This window comes from Castor canadensis, chromosome 5, assembly GCF_047511655.1.
Source record: "Castor canadensis chromosome 5, mCasCan1.hap1v2, whole genome shotgun sequence".
NCBI classification, from domain to species: domain Eukaryota; kingdom Metazoa; phylum Chordata; class Mammalia; order Rodentia; family Castoridae; genus Castor; species Castor canadensis.
This window is the reverse complement of record NC_133390.1, coordinates 125,665,591-125,689,382: the sequence shown is the minus strand read 5'-3', so window position 1 is coordinate 125,689,382 and position 23,792 is coordinate 125,665,591. Positions and strand designations below refer to the sequence as shown.

Below are 23,792 nucleotides of genomic sequence, written 5' to 3'. Positions count from 1 at the left end.
GGCTATGATGAATCACATTAAGGAATTTATAAATTAGTTAAAGAAATAGATATACGAGCAAATAGTTTATTTTAGTTTAAAAGGAACAAAAGATGTGTGTGTCAAGTGTTTTAAAAAGTACAGAAGAAAGAGTAGGAAACTCTGCTTGGGGAGTTTAGGAAGACTTAACAGAGAGCAAGATGTTGGTCTGGGTCTTGAAAGATGAGTTGGGATTTTTCCAGGTAGAGGAAATAAGCGAGGCTAAATGTCCAGAATGAACAAGCTGTGGATGAGACAGGTGGTGCTAAAGTGTAGTTGGAACCTTAGGAACATGCACAGAAAATGAGGCATGGCAGTGGTGTGAGAGGCTGAGATCTTGGTCATGAAAGACCTTGTGTGACAAACCAATGAGGGCGAGTCTTAACAACTGGGACTAGGACAGCCATCAAGGAAGTTTAGTAATGAGAAGTTTAAGTGAAACATACAATTCATAAGCCTATATATTTGCTTGTGTCTATAATATTTCTATATACCTTTGTCTCTGTTTATCTTCATCAACCATCGTCATCTATTTTCAAAGAAAATACTTGAAATTCCATCTGAGTGAATTTCAGTCAAATTACACAAATTTGCCTGTTCACTGAGTCCATTGCTGACGTTGCCTAAGGCTGCACGGCTGGTCTGTAACAGGGCTGGGACTAGACCATCCTGAGTACCGGCATCACAAATCTGCCTTGTTTTGACCTTTGGGCCCAACTTACTGGGAGAAAACAAGGAAGTCATGCACAATGGGATTCAGAAGACCTTATTGCTAACCTTAAAAGGCTGGATGGTTTTGTAAATACATGATTGATAGTAAAGAGTCTCAGAAGTCCCTAAGTAACCCAAATCTTTTCTTTGCTCCTCCAAATCCTCACCCCATATCATACGTTCCTGTGTTGCTTCCAGTCAGTTTGTGGCATTTCTCTTCTGATTCATGTTTCAGTCTCTCATCTCAGTTTTCATGCATGGACTCAGTTTTATTAGCTGTATTACTTATCCCTGGGCTTAGATCTGCACCATCCCCACTCTACTTTGGGTGACTGGGAGAAAACTCTTTCATACTGGTTGTACTAGGGAACCATTCCTTAACCTGGCTTTACCCCTACTGAATGATTTACAGCATAGGAGTGGTCATACTGGGGATTGAAGAGTTAAATTTTACCTTGACTTTGCCTGTTAAATTCACTGGCTTTGTACAAATTGCTTTAGTTCTCTGTCCTCAGGATTTTATTTATTTATTTTTTTTTCCATTTTCACCAAGGATTAAGTCTAATTCTCACTGGGGTTTTGTGTTATGTAGATCTCATAAAATTGTGGTAGCAAACTTAACACAAACTGGCTTCAGTGGTTAAGTGCACTTCACTGGACCATGGAACAAAAAGGCACATGTTAAAGCTGGTCACTCACCTTTCTGGAGCCTTTGTTCAAACAATGTCTCCTATAAGTGGTTTTCCTCATCTTTTGATTGCTACACTGCATCTCTGCATTCTGCTACACTGGATTTATTCTCAATATCCAAGTAGCAGGAAAATGACTTCAGTATTTTCAAGTCTAATACTTTCTCTTCTTTAAGTTGAAAGTGAAAGAGAATTAAACTCTTTCTCAAGTTAAAAACCGAAAGGAGAATCTGTTTTTCATTGACTCTGATTGACCATTCATGGGTCAACCACAGTGGTGGATGGCTTAATCTCGGTCATATGCTGCATCACTCAGACAAGTAGTATAATCCCATCTAACCTGTGGCTAAGGCAGAGACACAGAGGATCTTAAAAAACAAACAGAGACGAGGTTAGAAGAGGGGGATTAAGAGGTAAGGAGCAGAAGTCTCTGAGAGGCCCTTCTTCTGGGAATCTCTGGTTTGTGCTTTTCTGAAGTGTTTCTGAGAGTACAAGTAGGTGGAATGTGGATATTGTACAGTACTGGAGCAGGCAGTCCTGGGTTGTAGTCCTTATACTACCAGCTATGTGACTGAGTGAGGGGATTGTCTCCTCAGAGCCTCTGAGCCATCACTTTAGCATGAATCATTTGGATGAAGTCCTTTCTACACCCTTTTCCAGCTCTAGTATGCTGGATTTCTGTGAAGTCCATATTGTTCAATTCCATGCCCATCCTGAAGGGAGAGGCAAACAGAATTTCCCCCACTGGAACCAAAGTTTCAGAAATGTAAGATGCCAATGAAAATGCTTTCCTGTATACTATTTTCTTTCTTGTACTTCCTACAATATCAAAGTGCTATGTTGTAGCCCTTTTTTCCTGCCCATTTGATTAATCTTGCAGTGAAATTATACTATCACATTTTGGGTGCATCCCCTATTTCCATAACAATAGGCTGGGTAAGTCTTCAGTACAGAAAAGTGATGATTGTTAATATAAAATCTACTGAAAACCAATTCTTTGAAGCACTTTGCCCTTTCTTTAGAAAATCATTTTATTGAGAAAAATTTAATCCATCTGATCATGATTTAGTTTCTATTGACTCATCATTTTTCCTCAGCAGAAGTGATTTAACTTCTAAAAAGTATTTAAGGAATACCTTCAACATTCTTTTTTTGCCACCACAGAGAAAATCACATTTTATTTTCTCCTAGAACAAATGGACTTGCAAAAAGTTCTAGTCCAAAACTATGAATGGTTAGACTGCAGTCTTGGATTTAAACAGAAGAAAATGTCTTCTTATGTTGGCTCTAGGAGAAGCAGAATTGATATCCAGTTGGGACCCACTGGCACTTTTATTATATTTTTTTGTGGCACTGGGGATTGAACCCAGGGCCTGGAGCATGCTATCCAAGCACCCTACCTACCACTTGAGTCATGTCCCAGTCCTCCTGTTTTTATTCTGCTTTTGAGATAAGGTCTTGCTAACTTTGCTCAGGCTAGCCTCAAACTCCTGATTTTCCTTCCTCCACCTCCCGAATAGCTGGGATTGCAGTCATGTACCACCAGGCCTGACTCCACTGGTACTTTGGTATGAAAGTTGCTTATGGCTAGTGTCTATTCTGATGGGTGGGTCTCTTGTTGTGCTTACAATATCTTGCTGGGAAAGTCCTTACCCTCTTCCCAACTGGCAAACATTGTAGTGTTTTATTTCGTTCCATGTCTGAGTATAGTGTGGCCCTTACTGACAGACATTTCTACCATAACAAGGTACCAAGAGCAAGAACTCCATGTGTCCTTGCCCCTTCAACTGTGCTCTAGAAATGCACATGGGCAGGTCTCACATGAGGCCGGGGGAGGAAGAGATGGGACAGGGAAGTAAGACAGGATCAAAGAGTAGGACATGGCCTTGCCCTGACATTGTCTGGCTGGGGACCCTATGCAAGTCACTGACCCTTCTTTTTGCCTTAGTTTCCTCAACTGTGAAATGATATGAATGGTGGATGAGTCTCAAGCGGTAACTAGTATGTAGATATATATTTCAGTGCATCCATTTGGATTTACAAAAAAAGTTTATTTTTCTTCCAAGTGAACTTTTCAAACAGATTTTTATTTGCCCAACCTGGCCGCAACAAAGTTTCTGGTTTCATATGTTATACAAGGACATTCCTTCCTCAAGAGGTGGAGTCTTTGTCTCTTGCCCACAAGTCTGGGCAGGCTTGTGATGCTACATGACTTCTGAACCCAACTCCTAAAAGCAGACCAGCTTCTGCTGACAATCTCTCTGCCCATGAATCTGCTGTGCTGAGAGATCCCTGACTAGGTGAAAATGAAGAGATGCTAAGAAGCCCAGCTGTTCTGCTTCCAGCTGCTGGAGTCATCCAGTCCAGTCACCAGCCACATAGATGAGGCAGCCTTCAGATAACTGTAGCCCCAGCCACTATCATCTGTAACTGCATGAATGAAAACCACCTTGCTGATCTCAGTCAATGCTCAGAAATGAGGGGAGTAAAGGTAGAATGATTGGTGTCATTTTAATTTGGGATGGCACATGCAGCAATAGATAAATAGACAACCTCTATATCAAGTTCCCACTCCTCTGGAGGGAGTTGTATGGTGTTGGGCCATCAGGTTCCTGCTGTCCATTATGTCATTATCAGATTTCCATCAGGTTTCCTTGTTCCTGCCCAGTCTTTAGTCATTACTCATGGTGACATTTTTGTCTTTTTCTCCTCTAAAACTTAAGACTTTTTCTAGCCTATTAACTTTTGGAATGACATTGCCACTCCCAGGCTCAGGGGTCCAGTCTACTGCTCCACGACTGGCTTCTGGGAACCCATCTCCCTTGTGCTCCAGAGTGCAAGAGGATATTTTTGCTGTTCCTACCCCACAGTGTTGCCTAAGATGGTCTGAGAGGCTCTTTTACACAGGTTCCTAGGCTGTATTTTTCAGATTTCCAAGTCACATCTTAGTAGTGAGTCATAAAATCAATCCAATAGTTTTCAAACATCATTTAAAAAATAAAAAGGAGTAGGATAGAATTGAATATGGATATCAGAGCACATAATGCATGGTGTCAACGTGGCTGGGCCATGATACCCGTTCACTTGGTCAAATTCTTCTGGATGTTGCTGTGAAGGTATTTTTAAAACATGAGACTAATGTCTAAACCAACCGATTTTAACTAGATTTCCCTCTATAATGTGGGTAGGCTTTACCCAATGATTTGAAGGCTTTAAGAAGAAAACTGATGACCCTGAGGAAGAGGAAATTGTGCTGACAGATGGCCTGCAGACTCCAACTGCAACATCAGCTCTTCCCTGGGGCTCCAGCCTACTCGCCTACTCTGCAGACTTTGAACATGCCAGCTTCCACTAAGTGACACCGTGGAAATAAAATAGTATCTTTCTATCTTCCGCCTTTTGGCACCTGCCTTTCTCTTATACACACACACACACACACACACACACACGTAGTGCATAATGAGATTGATATGTTCTCAGGCATTTTTTGTTGTATGGACATCAGACTGTGCTTACACAAATGAAGACAGCTACAGTGTCACTATGTGAGATAATCTTATGGGACCACAACTGTATATGTACAGTTGTGTATATATACAGTCATATGTTGGCCAAAATATCCTCATACGATGTACGACTCTGTGTGTGTGTGTGTGTGTGTGTGTGTGTGTGTATGTTTACTGCTTATCTGGATAGCCCTGACTAATATAGTAATTATTCTTTAAAGAATTTCTGCCTTCAACTGAATACATATACATGTACTGAGTTGTGTATAAGACATGTTTCTCACTGTGAGACTCAGTCAATATGTTTGGAAGATTTCATCTTACCTTACATATCCTCAGATATGTTCTTACTCCCCTTCATACTAGAATCTTGACACATCATTGCACTTCCCCCAGAGCTGTTGGATTTCCAAACCTCCAGTTTTCTTTTTAACCATCTCTCCCTCCTTGCATGATCAACAGAGCAGGGAATGCCAGATGAATAGATACAGGTGGTGGAGATGGAATAAGACAGTGCTCCTTGTCCTTGTATCCTCCCTTCTTCTCACATCACCTTTTCCCTCTCTCTTCCAGTTCCTCATTTCTTGAAGAATCTTGAAAAGGTAAAATCAGTTATCATCAGGTGATCTTGCTAGCTTCAGGCTTTCTCATCTGTATTATGGGGAAGTTAACTTAAACCTTAGGTTATTTTTGTGCAACTAAAAAGGGTCTGACACCTTTCAAATACTCACTATATCTTAGTCACCTTTTCTTTCTCATCTGCAACACAGCTGGATGTGTTGGTCTTTTCTTGAGACAAAGATTTTTCAAGGCAGGAACTCCATCTGATTCTTCTATGAGCATAGCACATAATAGCTACTCAGTATATATTGAAAAAATTTGCAGTCCAAGCTCTCCATTACTTCTTTGGCCCTTTGACTCTTATTTGTTGATTTAAAAATTCTGAGTCTGCTGGATTGGGAATTGTGCCTAATCTCCTGCAGGTGAAACATACATAGCAATGAATGTTACACATATATCAAACGTGGACCCTACCAAATAAAATACTATCCAATTGGAAGTGACTTTGATCTTTCCAGGAATGCCTCTATGTTAGACTCTTTCTCCTGAGACTGCCTAAAGTGGGAAAAATTACAAGGGAAGCAAATGCTATGGGGATGGCCTTGACATTGACCTTTTAACAATGAGCAGGAGTCTTAACTTCTCCAAGCAATATCTGCACATTATTGGGCCAACATTTTGAGTGGCTGCCTGCAATTTACAAGGGGTTCTCTAAGGTTATTAAGACAGAGGTTTTACTCTTTTCCTATTTAGTTAGTTGGAGGCATATTCCAGATGATAGGTGGAGGTGGTTGCCTGAACTTCCTTGGCTTCCTGAGTCTTTTTAGCTCTCAGTTAGCATGGTGTATGTGTGTACTTAACACCATGGTGATGGAACAGTGCCTTTCTGTTTTCTGCCTGGCACGTACCTTTCTACTCTGGGGAGGGTTGTTTCTGTCTCAAGGCAGTTGGCCAGGAATGGTATCTAAATTTGTATCTAATACCACATTGAGGGTGAAATACTATTTCACTATGTATCATTGGTCTATACTCTAGAATTCAAGCAGTGCTGTCTTTTGTGCATTCAGTATCCTATTGCCACTCATAAAAATGTGAGATAATTAATATAATAATCTCTTTCAAAATTATATTCATTGGTTTAAATAGCTTTGCTATATATACGAGTGCTTGGGTGAATGGGGTTATTTAATAGCTTAAATCTAGTCCATTTTGATAATGGAGTATTGTTGAACTATGGAAATGACTAAATGCCCTGTAAGAAACATAATACATAGGATATTGTTTTCCATGGTCTGCTTTCCTGAGCAGGAAGTTCAAAGCAGATTGTACCCACTGCATTCATCTTCCTAGTAGCTTTGAGTTAGTACAGTAAGTCCTTCAACTTTCTGTGTAGCTCTCTCTTTTTGTCCACTGCCAATTCTCTCCTCATTCCTGACTCCCTCTCCAGCCCTCATTTCCTACAACTAATTTTCAGAGTTTCAAAGGAGAGTTTTCCTCCTCCTTTGCTTGTCTTTTTCTCTTTAATTGGCTGCATTCTTTGAGTTCCTGGGAAGTTCCTGCACTCTAGCAAGATAGCTGAAGATTACCAGAGAAATAGGCCTTGGTTTAGGTGTATAATTTTCATAGCTAAGCTGTCCATGCAATATATAAATGACATTCACATCTGATGAGGATGAAGTTTCCATCAGTTGCTTGTTTTATAAAAAAAAATAGGATAAAATTCTAAACACACATTACTATATTTTTATAGCATCAAAGATTATTATAAGAGAGCAAAATTGAAAGAAGCACGTGACATGGATACAGGTGGACCCTGTGATTTATTCCTTCTTTTTATACTCACTCCTCAAATTCATATGTTGAAACCCTAATCTCAAATGTGATGATATTTGGAGGTGAAGCCTTTGAAAAGTAAAGAGGCTAGATTCAGTTGGGAGGATGGAGCCCTCATGCTGGGAATTTTGCCTTTATAAAAAGAGGAAGCATTAGCTCTCTTTATCTGCCATGTGAACACAGCAGAAAGACAACCATCTGCGAGAGTACTTACCGGGAACTGACTTAATCTCTAGCTTAATCTTGAACTTCTCAGACTTCATAGCCACAAAAGAGAATTGTCTATTGTTTAAGTCACTTAATCTGTGGTTTTAGTTATAGCAGCTTGAGTTGACTAAGACTCCCCAACCTGTCTTTGATTGCATTTCCTGAGTTTGAAGAAAGTATTCTCTAATGCTTTCTTCAAGGTTGACCTCTGTGTCCTCATGACTCTGAAAGACTGTCTAAGACCTGTCCAGCATATGTACATGCCATTTGAGGTTATCCTTCCTGCTTCTGCTAGTTTCCGCTAGCTCCTGGGCACTAAAAAGCTTCCCTCCATTATTTTGGCATATTGGAAGGATGGCCTTTGTTCTTAAAAGCTCTAGTTACTATGCAGTGCCAGCAAGAATGTTTGGCATTCAAAGGATTCTCTTAGCAAACCTTTATATTTCTGAAGCCAGATGAAAGCCTTAGCCATCCAATCCACTTTTACCCTTCCCATGGGTACCTGGCACTCCCTTATATACACACAGTTTTGGTTCTCCTCTTCCCATTAAGGAATTCTGACTATTCAACACTAGCTTAGTGAAGCACTGGCTTTGATTTGAAATGTTTAGCATGGACTGGTTCATGCCTATCCATTTTAGAAGACAGAAAACACATTTACTTCCTTTTCCAAACCTTTTACTTCCTTTATCCTCAATTATTAGCAACAAAATAAAAAGTTAAAGTTGTGATTTCCTGTTACAGACCTTGAACAAGAACAAGAGAAAATATACAAGAAATTATAGGTAACAGGAATAAAACATTAACTTACAAAATTTTAAATTCATCTTCTTTCAACTACCATCAAAGTATAGAAAAGTCTATCCTGGGATGCTTTTATCTGTATAGAAATCAGTGTATGTTGAGATGTCTTTGTTTACTAATAAGAACCAGATTCAAATGGGCTTGAACAAAATGTGTTACCTCACCTTTCTTGAACTCTGAGGAAGGACAGGCTTTAGTGCAGGACAATCAGAACCCCAGGGCTGTCTCTCCAAGTCTTCTCTGCTTTGTTTCAGATTGACTCAACCTTGCTTTAAGATAGCTGTCAAAAGCAACTGTGCAAAATAAGTCTTTATGGTGGAAGAGCACAAAGGAGATGCAGCAGGTTCCACTTGCCACGAATTGGGGCTAGGAGAGAAGTGAAACAAAGGAGAGGCTGAGTGAACTGACATAATAAAGTCCTGGACCAGAGAGAGAATAGGACAGGAGAGGAGGTAGGCTACACAGGCTGAGTGTCTGGATTTTAGAATGCAGGAGAAGCATCAGCCACCCTTGTATAGATACTGACAATAAGAGAAATAAGAGCAAAATTTGAGAGAAGATTAGCTTTGTATCATAAATATACACTCCTTTGGTATTTTCATGAGAGGGTATAAATTAAGATTCACACTGATTTCAATTATTTTGTTTGCTGGAGAATGACAGATACTAAAGTTTGGTTTGCTCAATACCTCTTTCACTATCGTCTGTTTTAGAATGTTAACCATATAATTTGTCATTCAAATGGTTATTTGAGGCTGATGGGAACCTGCTAATGATAATGTTGATAGCACCAGGTCCTAGGACTACCCCAGGCAACTAAATCATGATTTATTCTCATAAATAAGATTTATTTAGAATTGCTGCTGTAGTAGTTGGAAAGTGAGGTGCCTAAATTCCCCACCTCCCTGCTCCAGGGTGGTCAAGTGTCACAGCTCTGGTCCATGAGGTAGAGGAAGAAATCCCCAAAAAGGACTTGACTTCCTAATTAAATCAACAGGAGAGGAAAGACATGGCTTCTGCTCCCCTGCTCCTGCAGATGTGGTACCTGGAGACACATTAGTTAATTCCTGATCATTAGTAAGAAGGTCAGCACTCAGGCTGATGAAGAGAAAAATGGAGAACACTGGGATATTGATGCTTTCACAGAGCATCACAGGAAAGATGTAGATTACCTCCAGACTTCTTGTAACATGAGAAAAATTAACCCTGACTTGGAATGGAGCTAGTATCCATCTCAAAGGGTAGTTGTGACAATTAAATAAAACCATGATTTTAAAGCTCTGTATAGCAATTGACACATAGTAAGTGCTTGAAAGCTGATCATGGTTATTGTATAATTAACTCAGTTTAACTTGCATGAGTTTCTTTGCTTTTCTTTCAGGACAAGAGTGAGTGGGGAGACTATAGAATGACAGCAAGGCATGTAAAACACTGTATAAGCTTCATGCACTACCACAATATATAGTAGGGACTGGAAAGCAGGATTCCATTTTTCATGCTTTGAGACTTAGCTACTTCTACCAAAAAAAGAGAGGTGGTCACTGACAAAGGTGGACAACTGCTTGCAGGTAGATTTGTTCTGGGGACCAAAGATTGTCCCCTTTGCTGTATTAATGAGTGCTTGGGAGGATGTTATCTTGGATCTTATGAAAGTTTCCCATAATTGCATCCAGAAAAGGAGTCATTTAGCTTTGGAGATTCAGAAATATTTCAAAGGAATCATTCTGGTTTTTAGATTTTCATACAAAATATAAGTCAGGAGTCCTCACATTCAAACTATCAGAGCTCTCATAATTAAATTTCTTTTGGGGATGTTTTCCAGCATGGTCTGAGGAATAAGATGTATGTCTCTTAGTCACAGTAATGTGAAGAAGAAAGGACTGTTGAAATGGATGGAGACTTCATTTGTGCCAAACAGCAGATCCTATGTTAGTGCCAAGCCATAGCTTTTACTACAGATTAGGCAGATGCCTAAGGCACAATTTTCTCCACATCAAATCTAAAACAGGGACCTGGGTACACGTTGGGGTGTGAGAAAGAATAAATGAAGTAACATGAAGAAGGGAAAAATATTAAGCACATGAATTGCACCCAAGAGTTGAGTTACCTGGAAGCAAGAGGACTGCACTTTTTCCCTCAAGTGGGCCAGTCAGTGGCTGTGGAGTGTCTCCAAGTGAGAGGTGAAGGAGTAATCTATCATTTAAACTCCTTCTTGTTCTGAGGCCAATTCTCCAGAGAGAGGGAGGCAACGATGAGCTACTAGGAGCCCTCATTTATAGCAGCTAGGGATAGGTGCACTGGCCTACAACAGGTGATCTGGGAGAGACACCAGTAGGAGTCCCTACAAAGGAAGTCTTCATTTAAGGTCAACAATGTGCTTCTTCTTGCTGCTTTGACTGAGAATATATTTGGGACCAAAGGGTTAACATTTCTGAATCAAATCCCATTGTTTCTCAAGCTTGACTAATAGATGGATATTCTTTTAAGAGGGGAAAATTTCTTAGCTTTCAATGTTGGCTTGTGTTTCATTAAAAATTATATATATATATATATATATATATATATATACACATTTCCTAAAAAGGCATGAAACTAACACAAATTATAAATTAAAATTTTAAAAGTGTAAGACCATAGGAAATCAAACTGACAACATAAACTCAATGTGATGGATGAGGCTATTTTACTGTAGCTAATTTGCCAATCTCACTGTAAATATATATGGCTGTGAAAAAATGGACGGATTGTCTCAAATGGCCTATGCTACACAGAGCTGTGAAAGGACCAACTTTCTGCCACTTTTCTCTAATAGGACTTTGATGGAACCTTAATTTATACAGATCATGAGGTTCTCTAATGTTTATGTGGCACAAAGGAATAATTTAACATTTGCATGTTGTTAGTCTCTTCTCTTGTCATTGACCCATAAAAATCAAAGGTACGTCTTGGCGCCATTGTGAACCAAATGCAAACAGGCACTTACAGCATGTTGTGGCCAATCTTGTGAATAAATCATCCGTAACAGACTTATGCAATTCATCAAATGATATTTTAACATTTATCTAAAGACCTTATCCAGAGCACTTAGGGACCTGTAGAATCCTTTGATATGAAGCAGAAGGTCTTTCCCATGAAACAGGAATGTATAGAGAGAGTTCATCTACGTGATGACATGAAATAACTACGGCTTACTGGGACAAGGGGGCAGCATAAGGATGGCCCAGAAATTGGACAGTGAACCATGAAATGGTCTGAAAGGCCATGGATGGGCTCTTTGCCCCATATCTCATGACAATGTTTATGACTTAATTTAATGGCAATGTCCCTGTCTGCCTGGTGGCTCTGCATACAGAGGCTTCCCCTTGTGTAGTGGGATCCTCTTGCTCTTGCCATTGGCTAAGCACACAATGAAAGCTTCAGGGAGGCATGAGCTCCTGTTAGGAGAGTGGGGCATGGGAGCAGGGACCCTGGAGTTTCTGCTGCATCCCACATGACTGAGCATCATGTGCTTTCTGCAGTTTCTCCAGCTGTAGAAGCTCAGGAACCAGAGGGCTTGTGCCACTGCTGAGAAAGCTTCCCTACTTCCTCAGCTCCTTGCTTCCTTGCAACAAGCCTGGTTTCATTTCCATGAGCTCATCTGAGCATGTCTTTTCTTGTCCACCTGAAAGATGTTAATGAAAACATGTAGAATAGGAGGGGAGTCTCTGCTGTCATTGCTTAGATGAAGTCTGCTCTTAATCCAGAAACAAGACCTGCATTGGATCAGAGAGTCCTGTGGGAGTCATAGTGGGTTAAATTGAGTCTGAGGGTAGAAGGCAGACATTAAAACCCATAATTTCAACATAGAGGGAAAAGGAAAACATATGGGCAGCCACAGCAGCACAACCACCAAGATTTACTCTTCCCAATCACACCCTTGCTTAACAGTGGAAAGAATTCAGTGAGGTTAAGTGTTATGTTCAAAGTCTCCTTCATTTGCTAGGCACTGATTTAGTGATCAGTGTCCACTAAAGGCTGGATGTTATGCTAAGTTTCAGATAAGAAAAAGTCATGAGGGGCTCCTGCCTTCAGGGAGCTCCATGTTGGGCAAACAGATGGTTATGATGTGGTAAGACCATGACATGGAAGGAGAGGCATGGCTACCGTGTAGGCACACAGCTGGGTCACCAAATCTAGTCTAGTGCAGTCAGAGGAACCTCCAGGGATGCTGGGCAAAGCAGACAGTGGACCCTGGTGTCCTCTTGCATGGATGCTTTGGTTCATCTGCCCAGGGCTTGGGGAGTAGGCCAGGGCTCATTGCTTCTAGGAGTAGAAAGTGGCAAGGAGTCCTGGGAAAAAGCTCCAGTTCACACTCCCTAGTCTGCAGTGGCAGTACTTGAAAGAAAGGTTCTCCTGAAAACATTCTCAGCCAGAACACTTCTTACTCTCCTTTCAGAGACTGCATAACTCACTTTTCTCCTTGTAAATCCAAATCCTCTGCCAACTTTAAGACCAAGACTATCCCTGTCTGATCTTACCTCACTGCTCCTGGCATGGCCTTCTATTCACTGAAATCCTAAGCATGAAGACAGTCCTACTGGTCTGAGATGACTGAATCCATGTTGTAAGATGTGGAGTGTGCCAGAAGAGCCTTGCTACTCAAAGTGTGTCCCTTGGTTAGTTGTATCAACACCACCTGGAAATTTATTAATATTTTCAAAGTCTCAGGCCCCAACCCAGACCAGTAAGTCAGAATTGTAATTGCAACAAGATCTTCAGGTGATTCTTGTGCTAAAATTTGAGAAACTGTTCTGAAAGGATACTATAATTTAATTTTAAATGGCATACAAATGGCCTACAGTAGCTTTATTTGCAATCACAGGCTCTCTTTTATTACTTCTATCATCTTAAATAAAAAGAAGAAAAACTTGTATTTATAGTTTTTTGGGCCAGTACAGTATTTTGGTAATTAATTTGCATAATACTGGTATCATATATTGTCATCACTGCTACTTTTAAAAGCTTGTTCAGGATTCATAAAGTAATTTTTCAAGTCACAACTGAATGGAAAATATTGCAAACACAATTACATGTAAACACATTATAAAATGCTTAGAAAACTGTAAACAGATTGAAATATAAACACTATGAACACATTAACTGAGAAAGTTAGCTGACAAAGTATTCAAAAATACCTTATATGAGGAAGAAGAAATAATTAGTAACTTAAATATATAATTTGCTCATTAAAAAATTAAAATTCTGAACCTGAAAATAAAAATGTATGATGCATGCATTTATGCCATAATTGAGGGCAGGTTTCATCGAGAGTTTTTTGGCTGCTGAAATGGATCTGTGTGTCCTGGTTAGGGAATATGAGAAAGAAGATGTTTTATCTTCAAATAATTCCATGACTGTTTTTGTTTGTTTGAGGGGAGCTTTTTGAACAACTTTCATGGAATACACAGAGAGAGAGAGAGAGAGAGAGAGTTGTATTTTTTATCGAAGGAAAGCATCTCAGATCCATCTGTGTCTTCTTTGGTTTTATCTCCTATTGCTAGATACTTCGAACAGGTTTACCTGTTCTAATTTCAAAACTGTCAGATTTATACACCACTTGTGCAGAAAGCCTTTGAACTAGATAAGAATTATTCTTGTGAAGGAAACTTTATCAATTGTCATTTTCTTCTTCTTGAGGATTCTATAACTTGAGAAAAATGCTTTCTGAACAGAAACGTTTTGTTCAAAACAAAATTTGAATGCAGCAGAGGGTTTTTAAAGTATACAATCAATATGCAGATTTTTTAGATTTCAGCTTTATTTAGATTCTTTAAGAATGGTGTCACATCAGGTTACTCCAGAGGCACCTGCACACCCATGTTTATTGCGGCACTATTCACAATAGCCAAGTTATGGAAACAGCCAAGATGCCCCACCACTGACGAATGGATTAAGAAAACTTTGTATCTATACACAATGGAATTCTATGCAGCCATGAAGAAGAACGAAATGTTATCATTCGCTGGTAAATGGATGGAATTGGAGAACATCATTCTGAGTGAGGTTAGCCTGGCCCAAAAGACCAAAAATCGTATGTTCTCCCTCATATGTGGACATTAGATCAAGGGCAAACACAACAAGGGGATTGGACTTTGAGCACATGATAAAGTGAGAGCACACAAGGGAGGGGTGAGGATAGGTAAGACACCTAAAAAATTAGCTAGCATTTGTTGCCCTTAACGCAGAGAAACTAAAGCAGATACCTTAAAAGCAACTGAGGCCAATAGGAAAAGGGGACCAGGAACTACAGAAAAGGTGATATAAAAAAGAATTAACCTAGAAGGCAACACACACGCACAGGAAATTAATGTGAGTCAACTCCCTGTATAGCTATCCTTATGTCAACCAGCAAAAACCCTTGTTCCTTCCTATTATTGCTTATACTCTCTCTACAACAAAATTAGAAATAAGGGCAAAATAGTTTCTTCTGGGTAATGAGGGGGTGGGGGGGAGAGGGAGGGGGCGGAGTGGGTGGTAAGGGAGGGGGTGGGGGCAGGGGGTAGAAATGACCCAAGCCTTGTATGCACATATGAATAATAAAAAAAAAAGAATGGAGTCACATTAATAAAAATGACTGAATTTTTATTCACATATATCGGAGCCTAAAAAACAAAGCCAACAGTTTAGTCAATAATTTTAATGAAGGGCAATTCTTTTTTCTTTCTGTTTTTTTGAGCTTATAGGCAAGCAGTTCATTAAAAGAAGGACAAAGCTTTCCTGTGAGATAGGGAGAGGTGCTGAATGAGTTGCCCATGAACGGCAATTCTGACAAATTGTGTGAAAGTCATTGTCATAGGATTTACGGAAACACAAGAGCAAGAGATCATTGGAAAGATGATGAATGGAAACTACTATGCCAAACCTTTCCTGAATTAGTATAAAAATTCTGGAGACAAGTCACTCTTATTTTTAATTCAAGTCTAAAATCCCTGGAGCAGTGACATGTGCCTATGATTTCTACAGGGGGTCGTTGGAGAAAACAATGTGGTTTCACTGTAAACTTCATTGATTCCTCTTTTAACAAATTTCTGTGAGACTAGCTCATGAGAAACAAACAGGTTAAGTGTGTTCAATATAAGAAATGTTTACAAAAGCTCACATTAGTGTTCCTTGCATCGATACTTGTGATTATTTTGGTACTTTTGTTAAGTCTAATGATTTTCCAGAAATAAAACTCAATTTATCACATTTAACTGTAGGAAATAGGAGTTCCATTGATAATGGTGTGATTTTCAACCTTCTTCCAGGATCTAACTTAGCCTCAAATTGAAGGCTTTGTGAAGGTCTTTTAGGTGCTAATGTATACCTCTACTTTCTTTTCATAAAGTTGTAATGAAAAGCTGTAGAGTGTCTAGGAAAAGCCCTTGTGCTTTCTAGATTTCTTTTCTTCTAGGTTTGTCTGACTACCTTTCTGTGTCCCCCATGGAACATTTAGGGGCAGAATAGCTAAGGACACCCACCCAGCCACCATATTTCTTGGTTTTGAATGTCTTATTTGCCACCTAATATCTGTGTGGCTTTGGGCAGTTCCACACATTCTCTATGCCTCAGTTTGCCCACCTGTCAAATGGAGGCTCACAACATCATTGCTCACAGAACTGTGATGTGGACTAAATAAGAGCATATCCAGAGTACTTCCAACAAAGCCAAGATCACTCTAAGCGGTATATATGGTTGCTAGCGCTATGATGAGGATGATTGCAGGAGATAGTGACTGCCGTTCAGTCCCTTCTCTTTGTTCCCAGACAGAACTGAGAAAGGCCCAAATTTCTCATGTGTATCTTTAAAGCATGTCATGTGGTAGAAAAACCATTGATGTGAGAACCACACAGACCTCATCTCTTATTAGCTGTTTACACAGGGCAGATTATGTTTGCTGTTTCAGGTTGTTTTCATTTTGGGTGGTGGGGGTGGGGTGGGGATAGCATCTACTTCAGAAGAACTGCATAGATACCAAAGTAAGGTAACACACTTAAAACATTTGGCTCTTAGTTACATGTCTAAGTGCTCAAAATGGTCAAGAAATGTCCATTTCTTTCTCCCTTTCTGTCACTGACTACACATTTCATGGCATTTGATTATTTGCCTTAGTTTTTGTTTCTGTGAATAACCTTATCTTACCCTCCAATTTCTTTTTGCTCTTCAAAGTTGCCCATCCTTTATCTCAGCTCTTTAAATCCTTAATCCTTGCTCTTTTCAGGGAAGGTGTGTGTATCAATTCAACAATATAGGCCCTTAATCCCTGAGAGAGAGAGAGAGAGAGAGAGAGAGAGAGAGAGAGAGAGAGAGATTCATCTACAGTGTATTCAACCAAAATTCATTCAGGATCTACTAGGTTCTGGGAATAATCAAGGAGCCAAGCCTGGCCCCAGCATGTGAGGTAGATGTACAGAGGGGACTCAGAAAACAGGAAAGAGGGAGTGCCAAAGATGTGACAGGGAGCATTGGGAGGGGCAGCTGGTCTATCTGCTGCCACAGCTGGCCAAACATTGAGAGGATGTGGGGATTTCTTACAGCATAGGCAAAAGTTCACCTTGGGGAGAGGGGAGAAAGATCAGCACCTGGTGGGCATTTTGGGCAGAGGGACCACAGCAGCAAGGCACTGAGGAGAGAAGCAGCTAGGGGTAGTTGGATGACCACAGGCTGGAGACAAAAGAAGAAAGACCAGAGGCTGCAGGGAGGTCAGGCTGCAGGGAGATCAGGGAGGGCTTAGGGGAACAAGAACTAAGGATGTGCTTTGCAGGCAGGACAAGGCCATGTCTGAATTCTCCATTTCTTGGAGGTTACACAGAAATGAGATTTGAGGAAGCTAGAGTGAGGACCAGAAGGCAGGGAGGAATCAGGGAACAGGTGAACTGAGGTGATGAGGGCCCTGGTAAGAGCACTTGAGGTAGGACAGACAGGGTGGAGGACATGGTTGGAGCAGCAGCCTGGGTGGAACTCACCATGCAAGAGGGAAAGAAGGGAGGGACATTGAATAAAGCCAAAATCAGTAACATCAAAAAAAAAAAAGAAAAAATGGAACCATGTCACCAAAATGTAACAGGAAACAGAATGAGAGATTTACTTTCCTTTTTATGTGAGCCATTGGCTGAGAGAGGAGCACCAAGGGCATTTAAAACAGAAGTACTTAGTTGGATAATTGTGGGGATTTGTTTTGTTGTCTTTCGCTTCAATAAAGTGCATTATCAGTCTGAGGGAAGGAGTAGTTTTCTTTTGTTTTTTAAGTTTGTCCCAGCTTTTATTTTTATAGCTTCAAGCATGTAATCTGCAGTTTTTCTAAGGGTATCTGACCAGTGGGCCCGTGAAATTGAGAGAAAATGAGTTAATAAATAAAATCAAGGTGATTCAAAGGATTGGTGTGTTAGTCAACTTTCCATCACTGTGACAAAATACCAGCAAAAGCAACTTCAAAGTAGGAAAGATGGTTGCAGTTCACAGTTTCAGAAGTTTCTGCTCACAGCCACTTCCTTGTTTCTGGGATGGGCTGACACAGAGCACTGAGGCAGGCAGAGTTTATCACCTCATTATTGCCAGGAAGGAGAAAGAGAAAGAGAGCGAGAAGAGATAAAGGAAGGGGCTGGGGTCTCTTATGCCCTTCAAAGACATGCTCCCAGTGACCTACTTGCTCCTAGTAGACCCCACCTCCAGTTTCCATCACCTCCCAGTGCCAGCAGCTGGGGACCAGACTTTCAACGTATGAGTCTTTGGGGGATGTTTCAGATCCAAATGATAACATTTGCTAAAGTAAACTAAGACGTGTCAAGTGTTACTGCAGTTTCTTTAAAAGAGATGAAAAGGGTTTTTACTATAAAAAGAAAATGGAGAATTGTCTAGCAAATGATGAGATTTTATGTCATCAAATGTATATTTCTTGTTTAAGTGTTTGTTTTTGATTTCTACTCTTAACATCTTGGTGCTTAAGGTATTTGGTGAGTGTTAACTTCATTTATGCGTTCTGTTGATCCATGAGCCAGGTAATCAAGCATTTTATTCCATCTTGAAATAGTTAGAATATTTGAATTTCAGTACAAGGATTAGTGTTTCCTAACTGGGGGGCAGAAGCTCAGACCTCAATGGCCTCATTAAAAGATGAGGAGTGGGGGATTCAGTTCACATGATCACGTGAATTCACTTTGAGTGTCACCAGGTCACATGCTGGGAAGCATTTGTGAGTATATTAGAACAACAGGAAATGGAGCCAAAAGTGAGGATGCAGCTTCATCTCTACCTCTATTCAGTGCACTACAACTATCAGGTGCCTTAGCTTCTCTGGCTTCAGCTTCTCCATTCATACCATGGTAAGTCAGCTTAGATTGGGGGTCAGAAATACAAATAGCTACAGAGGCAGGTAGGTTACATACATAGGAAAAATGTACCTTACTGTGTCACACTTACATTCTTCCCATTCACAAGACAACTGTGTTGAAACTCCAGTCTCTTTTGCAGATTATCAAGTTTTTTGTCAGCACTTTTTCCACACCCAGTCAGGGTTCTTCTTCCGGTTTGTTTTCCTAATGGAGCTGTGGCAGACTGGAAGTAGGGAAAGATCGGGACACATATGTAGGTTGCCCAGGAATGGCCCAGACCTCCCTCACTTGGCCAGGCACTGCCTGTGGCGCTCCCCATTCATGGATTATTGGATGGAATTCACCTGGTTCCTCCCTTTCCCTAGATTAGTGTAAATTTTTAAAGCACCTGAAAAAGAAAAGCGCGCTCTCTCTGCTGGCAGATTTTTACCTTTGCCCATCATGCTCCCTTTTGTATTTCCCTTCCCTAACTTTTAATAAACTCCATTTACATCCATGTGTCCTGCCATGGATTCTTACCAGCGGGACAAAGAATTTGGAAGTCTTTTGATTAGACTACAGCAGTGGCTGTTAACAGCCTTAGATTGTGTTCTTTGCTACAGATGCACTTTGTTGGTGTGTAAAAACACCATGTTTGACACACATCTTTCTTAAAACATTTGTCCTCTCAGACTTTGGGACTTTTTCTCATGCTGGAAAAAGATACAGTATGAGGATAAATACTTCTTTTTAAAAGTTGTACTACAATGAAAACAACAATTTCAACTGCCAGGGGTAATTCCTGGCAGTTAACACTTAAACCCCACTGTAGGGGATAGTCGAGACGGGTGGTGACTATGGTAAACAGTAATCTGGTTCCTGTGGAAATGGGGAAAGGCACCATCCTTTTTATAGAAGTCAGTCAGTCTTCCCTTGCCACCACTTGAATTTTGGTCTGAGAATTTAAGTCCATTGTGGACATGTCTTCTGAAGTTTTTTTTTTTAAAAAGCATTCTGATTATTTCACATGGAATTCTTCTGAATTTTAAGCGCTGCACTGACAACTAAAATTAAATGTAAATAAACATCAGCATCAATACTTATTTAACCGTATAGGCTATCCATGAGAAAACTATGTGTCAGACGCTCACAAGGACTGGAGACTTTTTGCCCACATGATCCCTAGGATTTCTTTTAAAATACTCATGTATGTCTTACTATGTGCTGGGCACACAGTAAAGCACTTTACATGTCATTACTTGCTTAATCATCACAACCACCTTTATGATGTAGGTGCTATTGTTATCCTTATTTTACAGATGAGGAAAGGAGGCACAGAGGAGTTAAGTGACTTGCCTACTGTCATAGGGAAAATAAATAGTAGAGGCGGAATTCCAATACTGGTCATCTTCCAGTACCGCAACCCAGAAAATCTCTTACTCATGTACACTTATATATTTTATTTTTAAAACAAATTCCCTTAATAAGCACTAGTTTGTGAAATTTGTTGTTGATGGCAATGAGCATATTTATTTAAGTTTATATGAAGTTAGTAGTTTAGGATATTTCTATGTTGTATATGGGGAAAGATGGGTTTACTAGGTGTCTGAAGATTAATCAAATCACTGCACAGCCTACATTAGTGAGATTGAAAAAAATGACATGTTGATTAGGATCAGTCTCTTCCAATCAGATCTTATATGCAAATAAGTAACTGTTGTTTGATTGGCTGCTGGTGATTCTCAGAGGAAGTGATTAATGTTTTGCTTTTCTGTTGGCCCGACTATCCAGACAGTGTTAATACAAATGGAAATTCAGCCATATAGTTAAACAGTCTGTCACAGCAAAGAGATTTCCCGAGCTTTTTGGTTAAAGAGGTTTTTGAATGTATGTATGAGCAATATATGAGCTGACTTTTCATTTCAGCAAATATGAAGATGTATTATCCCTTAAGGTTTGTTATTAACCTTAGTTTCACCTCTGTTAATATTTACTCCATGGGTCAATAAATCTTGATACTCACTTCAATAGAAGCCAATATCTTCAGATTATGAGTTATTAATCTTGGCCAAGTTGAAAAATTGTGTGAATATTTTTCTTTCACTAGAAAAAGTGAGGACATTTTTGAATTCAGGCTCCCTATAAAGGAAGGTTAATTTTTATCTTGATCACCAAACTTCCTTTTCAGATTTAGTTCTTATAGCTGAGGGTCTGAGTCTTCCTTTGAGTTTTGGAAACTCTGTCCTGTTGAAAGAACTGCAGCACAAAGGACTAAACAGATCTTATTGAGATAGGCTAAAATTAGGGAATGTTCAGAACTCAAAGAAAAACATTACATTTTAGATTAACCAGGCTTTGGCTCAGGAGCCCCCTCACCTGGCCGGAACCACCCATATGCTGCACCTCTCATTGATTATTGGATGAGAATCACCTGGTTCTCCCCTTCCCATAGATTATCGTAGGTTTTAAAAGCACCTGAAGAGGAAAAACACACTCTCTCATTGTCTGGCTACCACATGGGCCTCCCCATGCTCCCCTACTTTTATTTTTATTTTTATTTTCTCCCCTACTTTTAATAAACTCCATTTACACCCATGCATCCTGCAGTGGATTCGTCCCACAGGACACAAAGAATTTGGAAGTCTTCTGATCACAGACTGCACCAGCGCCCTTAACACTATTTTAAATCCTCCTGTGAAATACCAATTTTAGGAGGAACTAAGAGGGTGCTACCAAATCACTATTGCCTATTTTTTATTTTTTGTGGTACTGAGGCTTGAACTCAGGTCCTACAGGTTGAGCCATTCCACCAGTGAAGGGTTTTTCATGACCCTATAGGGTCTCAAGAATTATTTACCCAGGCTGGCTTCAAATTGTGATCCTCCTGATCTCTGCCTCCTGAGTAGCTAGGATTACAGGTGTGAGCCACTGGTGCCTAGCAACTGCTGCCTGTCTTTGTATTGCTAACTAACTCTGGTTGATTTGATGTGAAACAAATGAAATGTATTTCTAGACCCCTGAACAGCTACATCTGACCCATTTCAGGATAAAAAAACAGCAGATGTGAAAAGACATGAGTATAATTTGGTTCCCAACATTTTAGATTTGGAGATTAAACTGTGAAACTATTCTATTGTTCAAGTAGTCCTGTAATCTACAAAATCATGTATACAACAACAAAGAAATCAAAGATGAGAGGACATAAAAAAATCATGGGAAAAGTTAGAGGTACCCTTTTTGCTGGAACTATGATCTTCCAGTAGTTTGCAAAATGACAAATGCAAAGGGAAAGAGGAAAAGAACCTGATACATGCAGTCTAAGCCCTTTAGTAAACATGGAGTTGTTCCTTTGGCTACATACATGTGAATCTACAAGAAGGATGATGCTGTAATATTAAGGGAATAAGTACTATTCAAAAAGGAATGCCTTATAAATGTTACCATGGTAAAACTGGAAATATGTACAATGTTACCTAGCATGCTTTGGCATTGTTGTGAACAAGGAAGTTAAAGGCAAGATTTCTTTTCTTTTCTTTTTTCTTTACATGTCTTTCTTTTTTATTGTTGTGTTGGGGGTACATTGTGGCATTTACAATAGTTCTTACAACATATCAAATACATCATAGTCAGAGTTCACTCTCTCTATCATTCTCCTTTATTCTCTACCCTCCCATTCCTGGAATAGTTTCAGCATGTCTCATTTTTCCATTTACATGCATGTGTACACAGATTCACACCACAGTCACCCTCCTACACCTTCTCCCCACAGCCTCCCCGCTTTCCACTGATACCAACCCTCACCAGACAAGACCTGTTCTGTCTCTTGTTCTCCAATTTTATTAAAAACATGACATTTTTGTTTGTTTAAGATAGCTATACAGGGAGTTTCCTTGTGCCATTTCCATGTATATATGTATTATAACCTGAATTGGTTCATCTCCACTATTTTTCTCCTTTCTACTTTAGTCCCCTTCTTATGGTGATTTCAGCAAGATTAAAAATTCTATATTCATTCTTGTATAGGAATTACATCACCATATTCACCTTCTTAACTTCCTTTTACCCTCCTTCTCTCGTATATGACCTCCTCTTAGCGTGACCTGTTTTTCATAATATTGCTGTATTTGTATTAGGACATATTCCACATATGAGAAAAAACATGTAGCCTTTGGCTTTCTGAACCTGGCTAACTTCACTTAAGATTGTGTTCTCCAGTTCCATCCCTTTACCTGCAAATGACAAAATTTCATTCTCCTTTATGGCTGAATAAAATCCATTTGTATATAAATACCACATTTTCTTAATCCATTCATCAGTGGTGGGGCATCTTGGCTGTTTCCATAGCTTAGCTATTGTGAATAGTGCTGCAATAAACATGAGCACGCAGGTAAAGATTCCTTGCCAAAAGAATTAATGTGCATGTTGAGCATATTAAGCTCTCTAAGAGCTGAGATAGCATCCTGAAATGGGTGAAGGAAAATAATCAGAAAAAGAAGAAAGCCAAACAGAAAGGAACCTGGGTTCAGTTGAAGCTCTAGCTAGCTCCACCCAGAGAAGCCCACTTTGTGAGAACAAAGGAAGGAGCTTGAGCTCAGGCATCTAGTTATTTCCTATGAATGTATGGCATAATGGATGTAAAAAAAAAAAAAGACTCCGGGCTGTCAAAGTAGAAGAAGAAGGGGAAGGAGGAGAAGGAAGAAGGAGAAGAAAAAGAAGAAGAAGGAGGAGGAGGAGGAGGAGGAGGAGGAAGGAGAAAGGAGAAGAAGGAGGAGAAGGAGAAGGAAGAAGGAAGAAGGAAGAAGGAGAAGGAAGAGGGAGAAGGAGAAGGAAGAAGGAAGAGAAGGAGGGAGGAGAAGGAGGAGAAGGAAGAAGAAGAAAAGAAGAACAAGAAGAAGAACAAGAAGGAGGAGGAGGAGGAAAGGAAGGAGGAAGAAGAGGAGAAGGAGAAAGAGAAGAAGAAGGGTGTTAGAGGTGCTCTTCCCCAATGGCTGGTGGCTGGTGCTCAGAGCACAGGAAAATGTGGCAGCTGGAAATAACTACATAGAGGGGAAAGGATCTTTCCAAAGGTTGATAAAGGGTTGATTCTAAGAGTTTCCAAAATAGCTACTGGGTCCGAGACAAGGAGGAGCCGCTAA

General features: G+C 40.0%; 1 pseudogene; it reads left to right on the top strand.

Annotated features, from left to right (window-relative positions):
• The first annotated feature begins 21,928 nt into the window (after positions 1–21,928).
• LOC109702678 (large ribosomal subunit protein eL21-like) lies at positions 21,929–23,286 on the top strand (annotated as a pseudogene).
• Positions 23,287–23,792: the final 506 nt, after the last annotated feature.